Source organism: Sinohyriopsis cumingii, chromosome 18 (assembly GCF_028554795.1).
Source record: "Sinohyriopsis cumingii isolate HCF-2022 chromosome 18, ASM2855479v2, whole genome shotgun sequence".
Classification (NCBI taxonomy): domain Eukaryota; kingdom Metazoa; phylum Mollusca; class Bivalvia; order Unionida; family Unionidae; genus Sinohyriopsis; species Sinohyriopsis cumingii.
Window position 1 is genome coordinate 69,011,781 of NC_142978.1, and position 7,024 is coordinate 69,018,804.

A 7,024-nucleotide genomic window follows, 5' to 3' on the forward strand; every position below is an offset into this window, starting at 1 on the left:
GTTTAATATTTTATTTAGAAAATTGAATAAATTGATTTGACAGGAATCAAATAACAAATCTTTATAATTTTTCAGCAGAAAAATAATTCCTTCCTTGATTAGATTTTTTTTAAATGCTGGGAAACTCAAAATCTGCCAAGAAGAATATTGGTGCTATACTTTACTGCGGCTCGTTACAAATGACTTTAAAGCTATAGTTATGTGGATAAATGGATTGGGAGGAGGTTCAAAGACAAACATTATAGCAATTGGATTCATAATCGTAAATGTAAGGCACCGGCCTTGGGAGTTACGATGTGGCGGTGGGTGGGTAAAAATCCCGCTACTCCCCCATCGTAACTGTCGTGGTCGATGTCTTGCACTGTTTGACTTTTGGACCCCATCACTATAACCATTTACCGATAGTCTTAATTTCATTTGTAAGCAGCCAATGTAGGTAGCCTAAACTTCTTTAATGAACACGAAAATAAATTTAAAGAAACGAAATTTGGTAGCTCAGGTGTCTGGGCAATAACGATTCGGCCAAGTCACAACGAAGTCGTAAGAGTACCGAATCCAAGAGTCACTCGTATGTCAAACAGAACAACACATCATGCAATGTCTAGCTTGTGGTGGGAGCTGCCGATGCTTCCCGTTTTTTTTCTTCGCCATTGTTTTTCCTCCAAGCTTGGCCATCTGTTTTGTTCAAAAGTGACAGTGGCCCGGTGAACTCTACGTCACCAGCTTTCGTTGTCAGCAGCTTGTGATGGCCATTGAAGGTGGTCGATGCAACAGATGGTGAAGGTCTTTTTCAAGGAGTCTTTATATCTCTTTCGAGTTGCAACTCTATCACGGTAGCCAGTGGACAGCTCACCATACAGTGCGATCTTTGGTAGGTGATTCCTGCTTGTTTGATGACTTCAATGTTGGTGATGAAGTCGCTCCAGTGGATGTTTAGGATGATGTGGAGGCAGCGCTTATAGAAGCGTTCAAGGAAGGGGAGGTGACGATTGTAGGCGACACAGGATTCGGCGCCATATAGGAGGGTGGTCAGTACGACAGCTCTGTAGACGCTGATCTCTGTATTTCTCTTGACACTGGCGTTGTACCAGACTCGTTTATGGAGTCTGCCGAAGGCACTGTTTGCCTTGGCCAGTCTGTTGTTTATTTCTTGGTCGATCTTGGCATCATACGAGATCACACATCCCAGGTAGGTGAACTGGTGCACTACTTTCAGTCTGTCTGGTCAATGAAGATGCTCGGTGGCCGGTACTCTTTTTTGGGTACATGCTGGTGAGGTACCTCAGTTTTCTTTAGACTGACCTCAAAATCAAAGAGCTGTAAGGCGGCTTCCGTATGGGTAATACGGGCATCTGCGTCTGCAGAAAAGAAGTTATCTAAATAGTTTTTCCAAGGTCTTGGTGTGGGCCTGAAGCCGCCTTAAGTTGAAGAGGTTAGCATCAGAACGAAATCGGATATAGATGTCATCTTCGTCACCAAGGTCTTCTGTTGCTTTTTGGAGCATCATGCTGAAGAAGATTGAGAACAATATGGTGGCTAAAACGCAGTCCTGTTTCACGCCATTTGCAATGGGGAAGGTCTGTGACAGGTTGTTATTGTTCTGACCTGACTAAGCTGTTCTTCATGTAGCGGGATGACCATGGTAAGGAACATTTGAGGACAGCCGAGCTTTTCACGGATTTTGTTTATAGTCCAGTTCTGCTTACCGTGTAAAATGCCTTCGTTAGGTCCACAAACGTAATGTACAGTCCTTAGTTGTTTTCTCTCGGTATTTGTCCTTGATCTGTCTCAGGACGAACACCATGTCAGTTGTGCCCCTATTGGCTCTGATGCCGCATTGACTCTCTGAAGCATGTCCTTATGCAATGGTGGGCAGCAGTCTGTTCAGCAGCACTCTAGCAAGGATTTTGCTTGCAATGGAGAGTAGAGTTATCCCACGGTACTTTTAACAGTAAGAATATTTCCCCTTCTTTTTGTACAAGGTGATGCTGACTGCATCCGGAGGTCTTGTGAAAGTTTTCCTCACTCCCAAAAACAAACGAAGAACTCATGGAGTCTGGTATGCAATGCTGGGCCACATCGCTTCCATATCTCTGGTGGGATACCATTTTGTCCTGCAGCCTTTCCAGTCTTCAGCTGTTCTATGGCTTTTAAGTCACTGGTAGTGTTGGTGGCTCATCGATCTCCATCTTTAATGGTTGTTGTGGGATGTGGTCAGTAACCGTCTCCTGGACTGTGCGGTTAGTGCTGAAAAGGGTATGGAAATGTTCTGAAAAACTGTTCAGGAAAGATTCCCTGTCAGCGAGTAGCTCTTGACCATCTGCACTCATAAAAGGGCTCTGTATTTGGAAAGAAGGACCATACACTGCTTTCAACGCTTCAAAGGAACCCTTGTAGCGTTGTCCACCATTCATTTTGTATGTCTCGGAGCCTGCTTTCTTCTGTGGATAAGATGGTTGAGCGAGGTGGGCTTGGTGCGCTGATCACTTTTTTGGCAAGCAGATACATATATATATATATATATATATATATATATATATATATATATATATATATATATATATATATATATATATATATATATATATATATATATATATATATATATATATATATATATGCAATAAACTGACAACCAACAGTGCAAAACTAGTATGAGCACTTTCAACTCTTCATGAGTCTCTTTTTAAAGGAAAATACAAAACATAGACAAACAAATTAAACAGAAAAATCGTTGTGTTTGCAAAACGATACATGACTGTTTCTACAGGAATGAAACCTTTAAATTTATTTAAGTTTCAACGAGTATAGTTCAGCTTGTTGGGGTTGTGTGCAATTGAGAAAAAAAACTAAACATATGCTCCAGTGTCAATTTATTGCATTTATCTTAATCAATCCCTGACACGCGTGATCCTTTACTGGATCCAGTGCACTTGAATGGACTCTTATTCACCATATGATTTGTATTCTTTATATATATATATATATATATATATATATATATATATATATATATATATATATATATATATATATATATATATATATATATATATATATATATATATATATATATATATATATATATGGTTAGGACTGTTGATATAGCAATTACAAAATGAACATTGATATTCATTTATTACTCTTCTTTCACGATATCAATTAATATTACTATGTATTGTTACAGAAAGGCGAATGTTGTGTTCTTCCTTGGAGATCTCGATGGAATCGAATCCCACTGGGGCTGATCTCGGTCACTCACGAAATACTGATATTCCATCAATAAAACACTGTCTCAATTTTTTTCCAGTTAAAACTAGGATAAGCTCCCAAAAGATTATTTATAAAACAATTATATCTTTCACTATCAACCAATCCTGGCTTGCGAAACCCATATATACACAGATTTATATTTACCCATTTCCAGACTGGTTCTCATTTTCCCATACAATTAGTATCCTAAGTCCTATAGAAGTGATAGCGTTCCCGCTTTTATCACCAGTCTGGTGAACTTTAGTTGTCTCCGTTAGGTATGTTTGTGTACACATCAGGTTTCTCAAGGGCGCGGAGTGTATAAACAAACCCAAGTCTAGTCAGGTTTCAAATGGACAACACTTGCGTTTAGGGTCGTCTGTTCGTCTTTCGCTATAAATTTCGGCTCAGAATTAAAATTGAGATTTTTCATATTTTAGACAGTTAAAATGGCAAATTTAAATCAGGCAAAATCATTTCTGAAATTGTTAATTTCAAACTTGAATTATTTTATTATGATTCCCGAACTTTGCTCACAATTTTTTAATTTGTCCAGATTTTGTAAGAGAAGTAATGCAATCTCACAAACATTCCGTCCACCACATCATATATACCATTCAACAACGCCATAAGCACAAACTATCCAAATCGGTTTGTGTTAGCTTAGATTGTAAGGACATAAGATGAAATCTCACAACCCATCTATTCATCACACCAAACGATAATATCCTTTACACCACCTATACCAACAAACACCACCTACCCCCACTATCCAAATCGCCATGCATTATCATAGACTTAAAAAGCAGGAGACGAAATATTACCAATATGCAATCACACCTTATACACCATCCGAAACACCTAACACACTCAGTTCAAAACGCATTGTGTTAGCCAAGAGTTCAAGACCTGGAAATGAAATCTTACAAGCACACAATCACAATTCACCTATACCATCCAACACCTCGTACACTCAGTCAAACTTGTTGTATCTTAGTGTGTAAGTGCAGGAGATGAAATCTCACACATATGCAACCACACCTTACATCCCCCACACCCACCCACCCACACATACACACCCACACACTCGATCGAAAGCACCTTGTATTAGCTTAGATTGTAAGCGCAGACGATGAAATCTCACAGACATACAATAGCACATCACCTATACCATCCAACACCCCATAGACACAGTCCAAACTACCTTGTGTTATCTCAGGGTGTAAGAGCAGGAGGTAAAATCTCACACATATACTATCACACCTCACAGATAGAGAGAGATGAAAGAGCATATATTCATACAGAGTCAATAAAAAACAACATAAACTAGTTTTAAAAATTTCAACACCTTCATTAACAATTTTTCAAACATAAACAAATTTACAAGGTTGACAATATATAAACATAGTGTTCACAAAACAATCTCTCTACTTTATCATCCTTTCTAGAATATTCTTTATCTAAAACAAGTCTTCCAATGTTCTAAGGAATATTTAAGACTGTGTTGATGAAGAAAATAGACAAACTATTGTCAACACACAACGGAATTATTTTCTTGTATTCTCAATCCATGTGTAATGGAATTCCAAGGTAATGACATTTTATCAATTTACGTCTGATGTTTTCCTTGAAAATGTCTATGAAGAAAGCTGATATACCAAACGCTGTATCCTTTTTCTGTGTCGATAAAATCTCATCCAATTCAGTGGAAGGTCTAGACAGTCAAGAACTTCGTGATACCAATTTCTCTTCCGAGATGAGACTCCAAGCGTCATCCAGATACAGTTCTAATTTTTCTTCTTGATTTATCATTTTCCATTTCGAATTATATTCAATACAGTTCCATAAAATTTCGTCAGCGATGAGCATTCTAATCTTGTCTGACAGTGAGTCAGCAAAACAGGAGACTAAAATTTCTTCATGTTCATGACATTACATTGCTCTCTGTCTTTCTCTTCGCTAGTATTTTTTTTCTTATTCTGGCTCACATACATCATTGTCCTCCATCTCAGTAGAGGCTCTACATTCAAGAGATGATAGTTATTCTTCCATAGCTTCTAATAGACTAGAATCACTTCTCTCAAGCTATTGCTTTCCAGAGTATTGTCAAATACTACATACAAGATGAAGTTCACCCTGTTGGGAAGAGCTTGTGCAAACTGATGTAACACACGAAGTTGGCAGAATTTTATAGGGTGGAAATGTCACTCGTAGCCGTCTTGGTCAAGAGTGAAATCAAAAGCACAAAGCGTAACCTTTGGCATAATCGTCGTACGAAATACCGTGGATGGTATTAGTGCCTAACTATCAGGTGGCTTCAGACAGGGACAAGTACGACCTCAGGTAATTCTTCTTGTCAAAATTATGTCTACAAGCACCCAAATCCAATATCAAAAATAGAGATGATGAGGTAGGATATAAAAAGAACGAGAGTTAAATATATGTGCACACTCTTTCGTACGTCAGTAAGACAAGGGTGATAAAGTTTATATAAACACTGTCCTCAGGAACATACGAACAAACACGGGAATTGTTTTCACAATATATCTTTATCCTTTGGTTTTGTTTGAATCACTGATTTGCAGATATTTCCAGGACAACTGCGCCTCACACAACCGGCTGGACAACAAGGAGACTGTATCGTACAACGGACAAAGACAGTGTGTCTAATAGTAGTTCATCAGCCTCCAGCACCCAGTCCTCTTTTAGTGGCATCAATGGTTGTTCTAGTTGTTGCTGTTTCTGCGGTAGTGGTGGCAGTTTCTCTATCCAACCATTTACACACCTCTGTTTCATTCTCCTTTTCACCTTCATTCAAATAGCATTTAGATATTCAATTTTCTCTATCTTCAGCCAATGCCGATCCCTATCTCTCCTCTGTTCAGTCCAGGTGGCTTTGATCTGCACCAATTCTTCCTCAATGACGGCCCTGACGAACTCTTTTGCAATTCTCAGTCAGGTCGCTTTCCTCTTTAGAAGGCACTCGTGGGAGTAACACCGCCCCAAGAGGAAATCTATTTTTCCATCAGTTTTGGTGGCTTCCATTCATTTCTTCTCTCTGCAGACATTACCAGTCTCCTTTGTCAATATTTCCACCTCGTTCTGTGTGATACATGCTGCTTCTGCTGTTTTGCTTCCTTTCCAATTATTCCCTATCTCTTTGCGTCTCCTTTCGCAGAATACCTTCCTCAAGGACTTTAGCCATCTTGAGGAAACTGGTGGTCCTCTTCCTCTCAGTTACGAAATGTTTTACCCTGCGCTGGAACTACATGGCTTAGTTTTATTTTCTGAGGTCAAAATGACATGGTTGTTGAATGAGTACTTGATGGGTACAAGGCTATTACGTTAGGTTATAGATTAACGTTGCTTTCCCACGCAGTGCATTTGCGACGAGTTTCTTCTCGAGTGAGCGAGATATTGAATTAGTCTCACCTTCCATGCGCTTTTATAAATAAATATGTATGCTATTTAATTCTAGTCATCCTCTGGGGCATGGGCCCCATTGACTGTAAGTAATGGGTTGGACTTGAACCAACAATCACTCATAACAAGTTGTAGATATGCAGTGTCAGACGTCCGGTCTGAAAAAAATACTGACCCATATGACGTCAAACCGATTCCATAATACATGCACTTCGGCGCACCTGATTGGTAGACGAGTAGGAATTATACCATGCTCACGTCGTGGTGGTCGGAGCTAGGGAATGGAGGGAAGGGGCTCGCTGGAGCTTCTAGATGTTGACTGTGCATCAGTAACTGAAACGCCTGGAGT